This window comes from Olea europaea, chromosome 3 (assembly GCF_002742605.1).
Source record: "Olea europaea var. sylvestris chromosome 3, O_europaea_v1, whole genome shotgun sequence".
In the NCBI taxonomy this organism is placed as follows: Eukaryota; Viridiplantae; Streptophyta; class Magnoliopsida; order Lamiales; family Oleaceae; genus Olea; species Olea europaea.
Genome location: NC_036239.1, coordinates 6,232,515 through 6,250,606, shown reverse-complemented (window position 1 = coordinate 6,250,606; position 18,092 = coordinate 6,232,515). Strand labels below are relative to the sequence as shown.

The window sequence follows — 18,092 nt, the reverse complement described above, 5'->3', positions numbered from 1 at the left end:
TTGGCCATTACGAAGGAAGTGGGCAGTTATAGGACGATCAAGCAGTTTTTAGGGCGGTTGATCACAAAGAGATCGTCCATGAAGTATAAAAGGGAGAAAGAACATAGAAGCAAAGGACCGAATCAAAAACTCTCGAACAGAGAACATGTAATTTTACTTTCCTTAGTCTTAGACTTAAACACTTTTCTTTCAGTAACTCGTGTGCTTGCGTCCCTTGGAGACACTTTATTTTTCATTTCCAATTGTAAAGTCATCGCCAATAAAAGAACACCCCTTTTTGGGACTTTGTCTCAAGAGGTTTCGTCCCTTACACAATCGTCTGATCCTTTTTAATTGTTAGCAACTAACCCGCGCGAAACACTTACAATGCAAAATGATTGACAAAGCATACAGAAGATATTCATTGACAAACATAGTCATGTTCTCAATAAAACTGGGACGGGTTCCATGAATCTTTTTTTCACTATTATGTTAAGTTTATTGCTAGATACAATGGAATAGGGATGACTAAAGCACAGTATCTCAAATTAATTTGAACCCAATTGTTTATGCAATCAACAAAATAAGTCAAATTAACAAAATCCATTAAATATTAAATTTATTTTAAAGTAGAAATTTCTAATCTTTAACTCTGCTTCTGACTTAGATTCACGCCCTGCAATTGCTAGTCTATCTTTCAGCTGGTTCATTTTTCCATGTGAAGGTTGTGCAGAAAATTGAAACGATTAGAAGATGGCTGAAACTATTGACTCTACTTCATCTATTTTTGAATTAAATTTTCGTCTGGAGATGTCTTGAGTCAATCTCAACTTTCTTAAAACATACACGTCTTTTGAATTAGTTTCTAAAGCAATTCCACTTTAAAAAGGAATGGTTTTACAAATCACTTCATGGCATATATCATCTATCATATCAGGTACAAGGAATACGATTTTTAAGACTTAGTAAGTCGTTAAACTTGGGGCCAATGACTAAACTGGAATCCATATTATGATAGATAGTTCTATTCTCGTGCTATTATTAAGTTGGAAATGTACAAAATAGCCTAGATAGGGAGCAATAATCTTACAATAAAGCTTGGAACCTAAATTACTTGCAAGACACTACTAAAAAACAGCTTTTTACTGTTGGTAAAAGTAATTCACTTTTAGCTACGATAATTAGCAATGGATTTTCCGTTGGTAAAGATGATATCTCTTTAACAACCAATATTTCGTGCCTAATGTAATCGTTTAACATTTGGATCTTCCTCCAACGGATATTCCGTAGCTGATGCATCGAATATTATCAATGGATGCAATCTGTTGGTAATTAGAAATGGATTATCTATTGATAAAAGTAATTCACTTTTATCTACAGTAATCAGCAACGAATTTTTCGTTGGTAAAGATGATATCTCTTTACTAACGGATATTCCATGCCTAATATAACCGTTTAACATTTTGATCTTTTACCTACGGCTATTCCATTGGTAATTAGAAACGAATTATCCGTTAGTAAAAATGATATCTCTTTACCAACGGATATTCCGTGCTTAATATAACCGTTTAACATTTTGATCTTTCAGCAACGGATATTCCGTTGGTAACGAGAAACGGATTATCCGTTGGTAAAAATAATTCACTTATCCCACATCGGAGGTTTATAACAATATCTTTGTAGTTACCCTCTACAAAATTTGTGGTCCAATAAGAAGTTAAACAATATTTTGGCCTTTCAATTCAGTTGGCTAAAACTAAAAAAAATATATTATAATTATTAAATAAATAAATAATAATAATAATAATAATAATAATAATAATAAATAACTTTTTTACCATAGGTTATTTACAACATTGATTTTTACCAATTGTAATGGTAGACAATACCAACGAAAAGTCGGTTGGTATTGGTTGAGACTTTTACCAACGGGTAAAAGATTCATACTTTAACAACGGAAAATTCGTTGATAAAATGTTTACTCTTTACCTACGACATGATCCGTTAATAACTATCAGCGACCCTCAAATTACCAACGGATTTGTGGTTGCAAATATTCCGTTGGTGAATATTATTAGCAACGGATATTGAGGCTTTAGGAACGGAAAATTCGTGCCTGAAACTCTATTTTTTAGTAGTGAGAAAGATAGGTGTCCGAGAGATCTATGCGATTGAATATAACATATAGGATTACGGATTACAAGCATCAAATTTCAGAGAACGTTTAAAGTGAAAATGGTAAAAATATTTCATAGAATTTTCTTTCTTCAAGCCACTATTTGACAGGCATAACTTTGTTGTTAACATCTTTCCAATCATTTGCAACAAGAATAGCAACATGAGTTTAGAAACCTTAGCCTTAGCTAGTTCACAGTCTAGAATCATTTTCTCTTCATGCACAAGCTTTAACATCTTAAGAAAGGTTCATCATATGAACAAATAAGTTATTAAAAATCAGAATTATCCTTGTACGTTTATTTCTTGCACTTTCCTCTGGTAATCACGTACAGACAGTCTCCCCGATCTCACGAACAGTTAGAGTTAGGTTTTCAACCTCATAAACCTTTTGCTTATGCATTTTGTCCAACATCTTGTTCTCCTAAGTAAATCAACTTGTGTAGCATAAGAATTTACAACAGCAGCCGTTAACTTATTTACATGCATTCATTTAAACAAAAAATGCTCTAAAACAGGTAAACCTGGCATATCTCGATTTGTTTCATTAACCTTTGATTTGTGTTCTGGAGATCATCAACCAAGGAAGCTTTTGCTAAAGCCACCTAGTCTGAACATTCTGCTTCCAATAGAGAAACCTTTTTAGATTTAGTAAGTTGATTAAGCAATATTTCTTTGCTACCTAACGAAATATAAGTTCATGCAAGGTCAATTAGAAGACTACATATTTATTGATCCTCGGCTATAAAGTTCAACCTAGCATTCAAATTGCAAAAGGAAATGTCATCAAGTTGATAAGTACCTCCAACCTTGCCAGCTTCAACTCAGCCTCCAACGGCGCTATTATTGCCTCTATTGGTGGCATCTCGTCATCTTTTTGGGTAGCATGCACCCTTCAAAGTGTGGTTTCTGTAGCTTATTGTGTGGCTAGAGCTGCTTTTTTCTCTTCATTTATTTTCTTATTCTCTAGATTCTAAAAATTTTTAAGTAATTCAAAATTAGTCACCCAGCTTTTTTTGAAATCTCAAGGTTGAATTTTTTGTTCTAAAAAGATGTGAGAGGAAAGTAGCTGAAAATATCAATTGAAAACTAATTCATGAAAATCTAAACAACCTGACACGTACTTTACTATCAATGAGAGCTTCTGTTGCTTTTAGCTTTTCTCTACTTTATTTATCTCGTCAGTTGGTTCAAAGAGCGTTTACATGAAAAAATAGTGAACAAGCTTTTCTTGATCTATATTCGATTTACTTATATCTGTTTACCACAAAAGAGTCAGCTAAAATAAGTAAATAGGGGGATTCAAAGAAGAAAAGATAATATATGTGAGATATTTCAAAGCATTTAAACCAGTAAATAGAGAGATGTAATTGATAAAAAAAACGAAGCTCCAAACATGCCCAATTGGAAGGGCATTGTCACACCCCTCATTTTTAGTTAGAGTCAAGAGTTGAATTTTCAAAATCAAATAGGGACTTAAATAAAATAAATAATTTTATTGGGACTTAATTGACCAAATTATTTTATTGGGATTTATTTTATAAATTGTCAATATTTTAAGGTTTAAGATGGATAAAAATTAATTTTGGAGATTTACTTATATATTATTGAAAGTAAAGTGGTTAGATCTTATATCCAATAGAAGTTAATGATTTAATGTGATGTTATATGGAAGTGGAGGACTTAAATGCAAATGAGGGCATTGGTCGATTACGAGTGTCAAATGCTCAACTATTTTAGCCATTTTCAATTGATATATACCTACAAAAATCTGAAACGGGGCAGAGAAGCTGGAAAAATCGAGAAGAAAGAAAGAAAAGAGAAACGAACGAGAGAAAGAAGAAAAGAAAGAAAGGAAAAAAGGAAATGGAAAAAGAAAGGAAAAGAGGTAGGGTTGGATATTTCAATTTCATCTTCAATTTGACAAATTTCTTGGTATGTTTTATGCTTAATTTTTTTAGGGTTGTGATTTATTGGTTTAATTTTCAGCTTGAAGGAAGGAATATGTTTGCAAGCCAATATTTTTGAATTGGGAAGGCTACTTACATTAAGGTGTGAAATATCAATTTTGGACAAAACCTAGAAATTTTATTTGGATTTTTGAATGAGTATAGTTAACATGAATAATTGTAGATATGAAATACTCATTTGAAGGCATGAATTTATGGAGCAAGATGGAAAAATAAATCGGTTAAATTATAATTATTAGTTTTACTAGTTTGGAAGAACGAATTATTTTTATATTTGGAGTGAAGATTATTTTAATTATTTAGATTTTAATGAAAGGACTAGAAGGTAGAATTGATTCCAATTGTGAAGGAAATTAAAGAATATATCTAAGTGTCAAGAAGTAGAGTATTTCATAGTTAAAAGTTAAGGATACTTGGTAGAGTGGTTGTTAAATTAGTTATCTGGTATCATATTTCAAGAGATGACGAGAAGATTGAAATCATGATTAGACCATAAGTTGGTGAGTGGATATAAAACTTGTTTTTCAGAAAATTAATTATTTATTAAATTTATGTTAGAGTTGAAAATTTATTATTTCATACAGTTGATTTAATAGTATGATTTTTATAATAAAGTGGATTTATAATTATTTATTTTTAAAGTTAAATTTAGTTCAGTTAAATTATTTCATTGGCATATTATTTCAGTATTAAATATTTCAATATATTTAAAATTATTTTAAAACCACCAGAAAGTATCCAGGTGATTTTATCCTAGTCTACACTGGTGTGAATGTGTTTTCACAGTGTATGACTAGTTATGGTGATTTTACCACTCTGCACTATTGTTAATGTGTTTCCATAATGTATGACCAGAATTACAGAATTTCAGCTCTGCGCGCGTATGATTCGAATTTCAGAATTCCAGAATTACAGAATTGAATAGCTTTGCCATGTCTATCGGTGCTAACCGATGCATGAGTATAGTTATTTCGGGTACTTTTTTGGTGTGATTTTTCATTATTTCTACAGCTCATCAGATTTCAGGTTATAGAATTCAGTTAATTCAGTTTTCAAAATAAAACTTTTAGCTTATAGTATTGAGCAGCAACAATATTTCATAGATTTTCATGGATATCAGGTTAATTATGTCATTATACTTTACAGTTGCTTATCAAAGATTAAGTACAAAGAATTTTATAATATATTCATATTTAGTTTTAAAAGTGTTACCTGATCTTAGAATTTCTCAATGTTTTAATAGAGTTAAAAATTTTAGAATATATGCATAAAAGAAAAACATGTTTATTTGCAAATTGGATCACTGAGCTATAAGCTCATACATCTTCTTACCATTTTCTTTATCAGATAGTAGCCGAATTGAGCAGCTTTGGAGCATGTTAAACCACTGAATTGTACCATGCTTCGTAGGTTGACATCCTTTATCAGATTATGCAGTATGTGTTCTTTCGGATATATGTGTCTTAAATCAGAAAAATTCATCATTGGCTCATTACATATTTGTCATATTTGAGGATTGTTGGTTGTAAAGCAAGTAAATATTGATGGCCATCATTTTGTTTGAATAGCTTGTATTTTGAGGGACTGACATATCCTGTATTATTATTATAGGTATTGAACTGAGGAAACTTGGTTATTGTCCAGGTGGTTATAGTTCATATTTTAGGGTAAACTTTGTCAAAATTTTGTTAAAAATATTTTTTCAGTCAAGTAAGTCAAGTTGTCTTGGTGGTGGGTTCGACATTTGAATGGTATCTACCGTCGGCGCACGACACATGTCGGATCTACTATGATGATTCGGGTGGTTCGTGTCAGACATGACTTTGAGGGGGGCACTAATCCTTTAAATCCGGTACCAAGGGGTATCATACCCCCCAAAACAACACATTGTCCAATATAGTAGTTTGAGAAAAGAGATTAGTAAATATAAGGGTAGGAAACATGGAAAATCGTTGTGTCGTGTTAGTCATGATCTGGGCAAAAATTTGAATAGTTTAGAGGATAAGATGGAAAATGATGAATTTATAAGAGAAGGTCTCGAGTATATGATGACCTCCATCGATTATAATGTTTGTTCATCCTATTATTCTACAAAATACACGTTGCAAAAAGATAATGGATATTGAGACGGTGAGTCGTATTGAATCTCTATTTCTACAATAGAAATTAATCCAGTCATCCAGTAAATTCAATTTGTTATTATACTATTTAAAATTTGGAAATAAATAAAATGGGAGAGGGAAGAGAGGAGAGGGGAATAGGAGCTAAAACAATAACACCGCCGGGATATAAATTGATGGTTTTTATGTTGGAAAAAATGGTTATAAAATGGGTCAACTTTGAGCCCGAATTTCAGTGGGACCCACCTTTTAATTAATACGGGATCTAGCATATTCACGTTCTATTTCGCGAGATGATTAACGTGATATATTTATTTATCGAAAACCATTTAAAATTGAATGAAATGTTAAGTGTTAAAGTAACTCACATAAACTAAGTATTATGGAAGAATTTGATTTTCCAAACACTTATCCCACATAGGAAAGTTAGGAAACTTTGGTGTGGTTTATAAGGTGGAAGTTTGGAATTGGGTTTGGGCCCCAAGGAGTACCAATAGTCTTTGGAAGGGGGAAAACTTATATCCTATTGGGTTCGGTCATAAACCCACACGCGCAAGCCGTCACCGCCGACCGGCTCGGCACGGCACGAGCACGTGCCTGAGTCCGGTGCGGGTGGACCTTTACACTATATTAACATTTTGGGCCAAATTGTAAATAATCAAATTTTTGGGTACATTATGAAATTTAAATTTTGGCTTATTTCTGGTGTTTTATTTTCTTTTAACAGTTGACTGTTTACCGACCAAATAGTCAACTTTTAACCGACTTAACAGACATGACTTTTAAGAACAGTATGTCTGTTCGGATTTTTGAGGCTTGTCTGAAAGGTGATGACTGTTCGAATGGCTACGAACAAGTCTATAAATAGTCAGCCTCTCTACCAGAAAATTTACACCATTTTTCATTGCAAACTTTCTGTGCTTTAAATCTTATCATCTTTTCTCTCGTTCTGATATTGTCTCGAAGTAAAACACACTTCATTAAGTTCGTTGGAACTCCTACAAATTGCAGTGCTGCTTCCGTAGGAGACGAAAATTCGTTCTATCCTGGAAAACATTGCTAGACGCCTTTAACACCATTGAAGGCAGCAAATTCGTTTTAAGGAAATATCATGAAATTGGTGGGCTCGAATTACTGTTTACATCCTGTTAATCAATTCTTTGCATTCAGGTGATTCTGTCGGATTGGTTTCGAAGGAGTAACGTCAAACTCTAGAAACAACACAAAGAATCATAAGAATCACAGAAATAAATAGACACAAAGGATGACTTAAATTTCCAACACATTACTATTGCTTCCTTCTATGGACATCTAATTAACGTCTAGGTTGAAACTCCTAGCCAAACTTTACTGATAACAATGATCAAAATGAAGTGAGAAAAGTATATGTTCAGAGTTTTATGCAAATCCGAGGCTTTAAATCTCGATGTACAATGTTGTTTTCATGGAGAATTTTCAGGCATGCCACTGTAGCATGAAGCTTTTAGACATCAACACGTGGTTATTCTCGAAGGGAAACAAAAAGAAAGAATAATAAATATATAAGAACTACCCAGTTACCGCATAAAGTGCTTTACAGATGCTTCAGGTAACTTTCATTGGTGTTTTCGAATAAACTCTGGAAGGTCACCCCCTTTGCAGTACTCCAAAATGATGTACAGATTTTCAGATTCCTAGTACCACATACAACAGAAATTGAAATGAAACAAAAGGAAAGGATTATGATAATAGTTCCTTCAGAACTTCGAGAATCTCTTAATGCAACAATTTGATCAAGTACACGCACAAAAATACATTCGTCTAATATATTACTTCACTTCTGTTGGATTATTGAATAACATAATTTCATTGATATACACCAAATACGCCAAAAGGTATATAGCCATCTTAGGTGTTTGAGAAAGCAAATGATCCTAAAAAAATGTGATTGGTTGACAGAAGCAACTAAAAAATGCTACATTCAAATAACTTGCGTAATTTTTTCTTTTTAAATAAGTAGAGTCATTTCAAGGTGCTTAGAGGAAGAATCCATTTAAATATATTTTTGAAGTGGAAATTACAATGGATGTCAAATTTTCGGTTTGCATTTACAATGATGTCACTTTTTTAAAGTGCTTGCAAAATTATTATTTTTGGACTTTTTTTACCCCTTTTGAATACTTTCAATACCTTATATATCCTTCATTAAATAAGACATGACTGTCAGTAGAAAAATTGTACAAAAAGTCATAACACTAAAGAAGTAATTTCCTTTTTCCATTTTATTTGTTAAGAAACAACAAATCCCCAAAAAACACTTCTTCATATCTTCTCTTCTTTCCACTTGCTTTTCATTCTTGAACAAAGAAACCCTAAAATTGGTTTTAGCTCTTCTATTCCTTCCACAGATCATCAGATTAATGCACAAATCTACATATTAACATAGTCATACGGGTAATACGTTGTTGTGTTTCATTTTATTTTGGTATTTCACTTCATTTTTTCTATTTTGGATGTTGCAAAGTTTTCTATGTAACTTATGTTTTTTGTTCCTTACTCTATATTTCATCTATTCTTGTTGAATTTTCACAAGTTTCGTGTTTTGAAGTTTATGGGTTTGGTTGAGAGGTAAGCTTTAGCCATTTTCAAACACAAAGTCTAGAAATCTAAATTTTTTCTATAATTTTTAGTTAGATGTTTTGTAAAAATTGTTACTTTGTTCATGTTCTAAATGTCTTCCAAAATTTCTTTTTTTTTTTTTTTGGAATGGATATCGAACCACTATACGTTGTTCAATTTTGAAGCTAAAAATTTTGGCAGTCGTATATTTTTCGAAGTGTTTAAGTTTCTGTGTTTAATATGATTTTTTTTCTTGTCTTATTCTACCCCTTCTTTGCAATTTGTATTTTTCTTTCTTTATTATGTTGGTCATTGGTTCTGTTTGATTTATTGCAAGTTTCGTGTTATGAAGTTTATGGATTTGGTTAAAAGATAAGGTTTACTCTTCCTTCAATATAACCTCTAAAAATATATAATTTTTACCATAATTTGTAGTTGGATTTTTATGGAACTTATTATTTTGTTCATGTTTTCAAGGTTTGGTATTATTTTCATTTTTCTTGGAAAAAAAATCACTGCAACGTACTTTGTTAAATTTTTATGCTCGAAAGTATGAGTTTGATGTCAATTTTTCTCGATAGTGTCGGTATCGACAGATGAACTGTTCCTACCGACGATTGATGTCAATTTTTCTCAACAGTTCATATCAGTCCAAGCATGAGTTTGATTCATTATGTGTTATATTTTTATGTTTTATCATGATCTAATTTGTGTTTCTCTCATTGTACCTTGCAAGACAAATGGCTCTACTTGTGTAGAGGACCGCATAAGCAAAAGAATGGTTTCATGCACTATCAAGAAAAGCAACGAACAATGAGAAAGTGTGCAACAGATCAACTTATATACACAAACACGATCCCCATGGACGAAGCTTTATATTTTCCGTTACTTTGTAATATTCTCGTCCAATGATTACATTTTATGCGACTTTGTTAATTCGAAAGTGAGATTCTGTCATTAAAGTTTATGAGTAAACTCCATTTTTTGCGGTATGTGCCGTTGGATTCTTCGTTTGTAAAAATTGTACCTTTGCACCCGCATATCAATTTTTAATAGTATCTATGTGCTTGAAGTTGGTCTATTGTTTCTTAGTTTGAATGTTATAATGGTTCACTGAGGATGTGCAGGATGTGGGGTTAGTTCACAGCAGATGGACGGAATTTGCAAACTATGAATGGTTATGCACACTAATATTTGTTTTGCAATGAAGGCACTAGCGTCTCTTTCCACGTTCATAGGTCATGGCGACCAATTGATTATGTTTTCAGATTGAATGTGAATTCCTGCTTAAGTTATGATTGAGTTAAGATGATGAGCCATTAAAAGTGTCAAAGTCATGACAACCATTGTACAAATGCAGTATGTTGTAAATGGATCCGTATTTTACTTGTGAAGTTGAAAATGCATTTAACTGTCTACGAACGATAATGGAATGGTAATGACAATGTAAGTTGAAGATAATAATGTAAGCTGATAATGTGTTGGAGAACACCGTAGGTTGAGCGGATGTTACGACATTTACGTACGCTTCTATGAAATGTTCAATGCATAAGCATGAGAAGCAATGAAAATATGTGAAAAGAGATTTTTTTTGCTGATTTATTCAAAAATTCGAAAGAGCACTTCAATTGTGAAACTGTTTAAAGTATTTCAATCCAATTCTAAAAGGAATTGTCATCCTTCTTCTGTTTTCCATAGTAGTGCTATATGACAGGAAATGTTGTTTACTATGCACTATCAATTAAGTCAACTATTTACAATGTTGTTAATTAGAATTATTTGGTGGGGATGAAAATTCAATTTTTTAGTGGATTGCAGTGATAAAAGGTTTTGCTTCCATAATGGTAGGGATGATTTTGGTCATATCCTTTGCGTACATGCAGCAATGGAAAAACTATAATGGATAACCACAGTAGTATATTTTTGGAAGCCGTTATTGTTCCCAACTGTCGAGAATTACAGAGACCATCTATCGGGAATAACATATGATGTGTCGGAACGTAATGTTGGTGTTTTGCTCGTGAATTGTCGTCTCACGAAAATCAATTTTTCATTTCGACAAACTGTCAGTCGAAGCTACTGGAACAATAATGATTGGTTAAGCTTATAATGAAAACCACTTTTACATATCATGCTTGTTCGATTACATTTGACAACCACTTTTACCACGCTTGTTCAGGTAGATTGTGATACAATAGGATTCGAACATGTGGTTCGATTATGACTAACTCTCTCACATCGAGTGCATTTCCTGAGTCGGGTAGTGGACTTGTATCTGGCTCACTTACGTCACGTGGGTAGTCTACCTGGAGGACGACATATAGTAGGTGGCAAAATATGAGTACCCGTTATTTCGTTTGGAACAACCCGATCCACTTCCCGCATAACGGGAGACATTGCTTCCATATAGGCACCCCTCCAGTATTCCATTCGTCATCCGCATGAACAAACTTTCCCCCATGCGACACGATGAATCTCAAATGATTACTCATACATGAAATGTTGGAATTGCAACAATAAGAATTCAGAATCAATATGTTGACATTTAATAGAATGAAAGTGGCACTGCATAATACGTAAATCCGTACAATAGCAAAAGGTCAAAATTGACGGCAGAACTGTGTATCCTGACAGTTTGTAAATGTCGAGTTCGACATTTCAAATGTCTAACATAAAGGTTTGTAAATGTCAAATTCGACAATTGAATTGTTGAAAATGTCGGGAAGCAGACGGCAATGGGTAGAATTTAGGCTTCTTCAGCAAAACACATTAAGTGTGGTCTTTATTATTAAGCTATCAAATGACAAAATGAAAAGGTTAATGAGACATTTAATGGAAATAGTGTTTAGTTTGAATAGAAGAAATTATTCCAAACATTAATGGTGATAATGACATTTTGTAAAGGACTCCAAAACCAAACAAATCAATGCATAATAGTTTCAAAATTTTCAAATAAATATGCCCATGTCGTATTTAACATTTACAAAACAAAAAGTTATAAGAGTAAAGTATAAATAATTTGTAATTCACTACTAAAAAACAGTTTTTCACTTACGAAAAATTACCAACGGATGCATAATTAGAAACGGATTATTCGTTGGTAAAAGTAATTCACTTTCAACTATGATAATCAGCAACGGATTTTTCGTTGGAAACAATGATATCCTTTTACCAACAGATATTCTGTGCCTAATGTAACCGTTTAACATTTGAATATTTCACCTACGGATATTCCGTACGTGACGTACCAAATATTACCAACAGAAACAATCCATTGATAATTAGAAACGGATTATCCGTTAGTAAAAGTAATTCACTTTCAACTACGATAATCAGCAACGGACTTTCCATTGGTAATGATAATATCTCTTTACCAACGGATATTCTGTGCCTAATATGACCAACTAACATTCGAATCTTTAACCTACGGATATTCCGTTGGTAATTAAAAACGGATTATCCGTTGATAAAATCAATTCAATTATCCCACATCGGAAGTTTACAACAAAGTCTTTGGAGTTGTCCTCTATAAATTTGTGGTTCAATAAATGATTAAACAATAGTTTGGCTTTTCAATTCAATTGTTTAAAAGTTTTTAAAAAATTATAATTATTAAATAAATAATAATAACAATAATAAAAAAATAAGTAAATAATTTTATTTTTTTTTACCATGCCTCACACCTATACGATTATTTACAACATTGATTTTTACCAATTGTAATAATAGACATTTACCAAAGGAAAGTCGGTTGGTATTGGTTAAGATTTTTACCAATGAAAATTTCGTTGGTAAAAAATTCACACATTACCATCGAAATTTCCGTTAGTAAAATATTTACTCTTTACCTACAGCACAATCCGTAGGTAACTATTAGCGACCCTCAAATTAACAACGGATTTGTGGTTACAAATATTCCGTTGGCAAAGAGTAATAGCAACGGATATCAAGGTTTTAGGAACGAAAAATTCGTGATTGAAGCCATATTTTTTAGTAGTGATTGCTAACCTCTCAAAATGGATGAAGAATGCAACAAAACTGTCTTCTTGATCAATGAAAATGAAGAAAAGTTAGGGCTTGTTGTTTATGTTTCATTTTTAAATTTCTTTTACATTTTTTTATTAACAAAAAATTATATTAATCAATAGAATACACATTTATCCATGTTTTGAATATATAAATTAAATCATCACATCAAATCAATGATTTCCCTTCAAATCAAGCATTAAATGCTACTTAAAATGAAACATTAAGGGTAATTTGGACTTTTCACCCCCAAAAAGTGACATTTTTGCTCATATAAAATGAAAATGACAAATTTTTTGGAACTTTCAATTTTCGTGACATTTTTGTAAATTTCCCATATATGAAATTACGCACAAACCCAGAAAAGTGTGTACCCGTTTAGTAAAAGCTTGAAAAACTACAAAGCCTAAATAGTAAATACCACTGTGTAACTGATAACAACAATCATCAATTGTAGGTCATCTGAGAAAAATTCCTTCCCGGGATTGAGTGTCCTTCACAAAAATAATTCACGATGCATTTTAGCATTTCGAGTTTACTGTTTTAACTTTCATTCCTATCTACTACTTTCCCATTCTTTTTGTCAGTGCGGCGTCTAAAGCTAAATTGGAAAAATAAAATAAAATGAACTTGTATTAAATTGATATAGCCAATAACTATTCACAATTCCTAATCTCCCATTCATCTTGAAACAGACTAAATTTTTAACTTCAAGCTTACACTATTTCCCAAAGTCACAAACATTGTTAAAAAAAGGGGGAAAGATGGACACTCGTAAACCAATAGCAAATGCACAAGACATGAAGTTTCACATTCCAATAAAGGCATACAACACATTATGAGTAATATCTAATAATCGCAGACTTTATCTTTATGCAAAAGAAAAAATTAACAAAAAATAGAAAGTAACAGAAATACGACCTCGATCACGTTTAGTAAGCGAACGATGTTAGGATGAACATTTCGCTCAATATACCTAGGAAGGAAAAGGCGAGATTGAGTTCAATCAGCCTACAAATATTGGAATGGCTCTGAATGATAGGAATATCAAATATTTTTAGAGCACTTTTTATCAATTACACCAAATTGCCTACATTCATTACCATGCAACTAATTTAACAATTAGTACGAATAACACACGGACAAAGATATGAAACGAAGATAATCTTCTCAAGAGATCCAGCTACCTTATCTAACATATAAAAGCTAATATCATCAAATAGGATGTTTTGGTTTCAGACTTTCAGTTGTAGAAGTATAAAGGCTTTTCAGAGATGGCCTACAGATGTAGTATGCAAAGCTACCATGTAATACATTAGGCCCATAACACAAAATTTCTTCAAAACTTGTTTACTTTCAGAAATGAAAAATAAAACCAGACGAGTTTTTATTAAAATATCTGCTCATAAAAGACAACCAAAAAATGTAACAGGAAAGTCAATCTTCTGATAAAAATAATCAATTGGTGCCCCTGTAGCTGAACATTATGACATCATTAATTATAGAATAATGTGCTACTGTATAGAATACAAGGACTTCAAGCAGTAAAACTATGTACAACAAAATTATCTTGAATGCATGTAATAATTTCCTAATACAGAATTCTACTTGCAAAGTCCTTACGAGTACCATGGACAGAGAGATGCTACAATGCCAGGGGAAAATTTCACGGGGAGAATACAGGTCTCTCACAAACATGTGGATCCCATGTTTTTTGGATATTTTTTTAATGAGGTGGGACCCACCAGTCTGTCAGAGGCCTGTAAGAAGCCTATGAAAATTTCCCCTGGCATTGCAGCATTAGCGCCATGGACATCCATATTTTGTTTCTGATATTATTTGATTGTCTATTATAAAGATACTTCATATTGCCTGTCAAGCCCCGATATAAAACTTGTTGTTTTGCACTTTTTGTAACTGAGATAACTACCAAGTTTCCTGTCTTATGTTCAATAGTCCTGCAGGTGCCTTTGTGAAAGTTACATTTGTAGGAATTGGTTCAAATAATTAACCAAAAATTGGAAAATGAAAAGATGTGTAAAAGTGAAAAATGAAAAGGTTGACTACGTGTCAACTTCGACCAAATATTCGAACTTGATCCGATAGTCAAATTACAAAAGTAAATAGACCAACTTATTCTACTCGTCGAGTAGATCGTCATGGTATATTTGGAATCTCGAAACCAATTTCAGATGAATGAGAAATTGCGATCCAAAGTTGAAAGAATGAAATGTTACAACTTTTCGAAAGGATGCAGGTTTTGGCTAAGTGTTGCAACTTTTCGAAATGATACATATTTTTGCCCACACTACTTTATTTGCACAATTTCTACATCTATAAATAGGACCCTATAGACATGATTTTGGGCACACCAATTGTATTGAACATTCATTCTCCTCTTACAATTCTCTCATTTCTAATTCCATAGCATTTTCATGCATTTCATTGGTAGAGAGGGAATTTCGTTCGAGTTTGCTGGTCGAAATCATTTGGAGTGCTCCTATGGCTTGACGTGGTCGTTGTATCTTGGGAGATAATCGTCGAAAAACCGTTAGCACCGATGCAGGGCAAATTCATCTTAAGGACCAAGTGTCAAACACTTGCCTCGACCAAAAATTCATCACTTGCATCTTTCTTCCTACAGTTTTCTGATTTCTTTTGATTATATTTTGATTTCGGGAAATGATTAACATTGTTTACATGTTTATGTTGCAAGGTTTGATCAAAAGAATAATTTGCTTTCTTTCAAAAATTGAAAGGGATGAATCGATATCGATGCATTAAGATTTGGTAACTTTTATGTTTTGCTTCTCAAATCCTATTTCGATAAATCGAAATTACGTTTCGATTTCACGCAAATAACCGATATGCTTTTGTGAATATAATATGCACGTAATCGGTGTAAATTTTCCCAACAACATTAACATTTTCAGCAGTGATTCCTCTACTCCCAACGTTCAGAACGAGATTAAAATCAGAAGCATTATGATTGTCATGCGAAGGGCAATGCTATTGATCTGAGGTAGCTCAAGAGACAACCTTGATTGCACCTCAATTAATGTTGTTGGCGCTATGTTTCATTGCACTCAAGATGTCCTCACGTCCCGGTGTGAAGCATCAGAAAGCCTATGAAAATAACATAATGAGTAATGTTTATGAGTTTAAACTGATTAGAGTGATTTCTACATAAGTCCTACATTAATCCTCATCCAAATCAATGTTTTTTATCTGATTTTAGTACTTGGTGCCATTGTGACTTAATTTTTACTATACTCTTTAATTCGTAATTACCTGATTATCAGTGTATGACTGAATTATTGTCATTGTTCCCTTCAAAATGACTCCAAATCGAATTGAAGTTCATCAATTACTATAGCCATCGCAAAATTGTAGTGGCATCAAGTGTTTGTCAAATCATAGTAGAAACTCATGCTGCTTTGTTCAATCAAAGTTGTGGTTTTTTGATAATTTTCATTATGCTTCCCAAAGGACATAAGGATTTTGCTGCTGTTGCTGATATCTGACCCTCCACCTCTTCTTTTGACGAGTTTCTGTCCGCCCTCTCACAGTTACAGGTGCCAATTTTTTTGTAATGTTCACTCAGATTTGTTTTGAAATTTTTTTGACTATCTTGGTTTATTATTGTTGAATTTGACTAGGTTAGCTGGATTATGTTCTTCTCATTTATATGCTTTTATTTAGTATGCACAGCAATACACAACGGATGAATATCTCTTCGCTTTCCTGATTGAAGTGTAATATACTAAAATTCGTTGAGCAGTAAAGTAACTTGGTGATGCGATAGTAACATAGTAATTTTGTCTTTTCACAATTGTGAAAATTAGTTAACATATACTACAATCTGATCACAACCAACTACAGTTCTATCTGTTGCAGCTTGTGGGCAGCAATAGTTGTCGATTTATGCCATCTGGAGCCGATGAAGAGGGAGTTGTCCTATCTATAAAAGCACCTGGGCAATACTGTATCTTTCTTGGGAGACTCCTGTAAGATAAAGTGAAAGACTCCCGTATCTAAATTTTCTTTTGTGTTATCTATTATGCATTGTAGCTGCTATAGGCCTATCTTGCATATGTTATGATAGAATTAGTTATATTTCATTTAGAAAATGGGGAGCACCAAAAAAAGAAGGCAAAGGAAGCCTAAGATAGAGAAGGACCCTAAAATCCTTAATCATTTGTCCTTCAAAGAACAAGGCTTGCCACCAACAAGCCATCGAGGAGACGAATGAGAAGAATGTCACTCGAAAGGAGAAGGTAAATGAATTTCATCCTCGTTTGTTTGAGAGATTTGGTGGGTTCCTTAATTGTAATAATTAGCTATTGCTACATTTTGATTTCTCGTATTTTTTGCCTATGGTTTATGTTGGAATTCACTAATCAAAGTTTTTCATCCAGATTTTGGAGCTTCTTAAGAAAAACAGAGATTTGTTCTTTAATGAGGTATTTTTAGGGAGTGAAATTTAAGTGTTTCAGGCACTATCATTTTACTGTATATCATTATGTATTACCTCTTAATTGGGGTATTATTTTGACGAACTATGAAAGAATTCTGTAATGGTTTATAGGATGAGTTTACTGTATTGATTGAAACTGCATGGACGTTGAGATGAGGCATCTGCGTGGCATTGATGATGAAAATGCTCCTACTAGGGATACAATGGTTGCTGCTTTAGTAGAAGTAATTCACATATTTATGTACTTTAGTGTTCTATTATCTACAATCAAATCTGTACGTCTTTCTACGATAAGAGTGATCCTACAATAAGAGTGATCTTTGTGCAGATTTAGTTTTATATTTGTCATACACCTAGACCAATGTTTAATTAATGAAAAGGTATACAGCCATTTTCACATACTTTTGCCTTCTGAAACACAAACTACACAACGTTATACAAATCATTCTTTAATCCGCTCATAAAGTTCATATATTAGAGTTTTCAAGACTCTTAATAGAAAAAGATATGTTAATTTATGATTAGACTAATTCATCAACCCTTCTTCACGTCCAGGGTGGGGGACAGGTGCGCCATGTGGCCCGAAAGGAGCCCTGTCTCCAACCCTGGACAAGGGGGTTTTTTTTCCAAATTCATATATTCACTGAAATGAAGTCAACCTAGGTCTTTTGAATAGGTTGGTACCAACACACTTAGCGCATACCAACACACTTAGCGCACTAACATTACCTTTAAAAAAATCAATCC

General features: G+C 32.8%; 1 long non-coding RNA gene across 1 annotated transcript; it reads left to right on the top strand.

The window, feature by feature from the left end:
• The first annotated feature begins 16,183 nt into the window (after positions 1 to 16,183).
• On the top strand, positions 16,184 to 17,570 carry LOC111391371. The gene is made up of 3 exons (XR_002702101.1): positions 16,184 to 16,443; positions 16,751 to 17,145; positions 17,287 to 17,570. It is a non-coding gene; the product is annotated as an uncharacterized LOC111391371 (long non-coding RNA).
• The last annotated feature ends 522 nt before the right edge of the window (positions 17,571 to 18,092 follow it).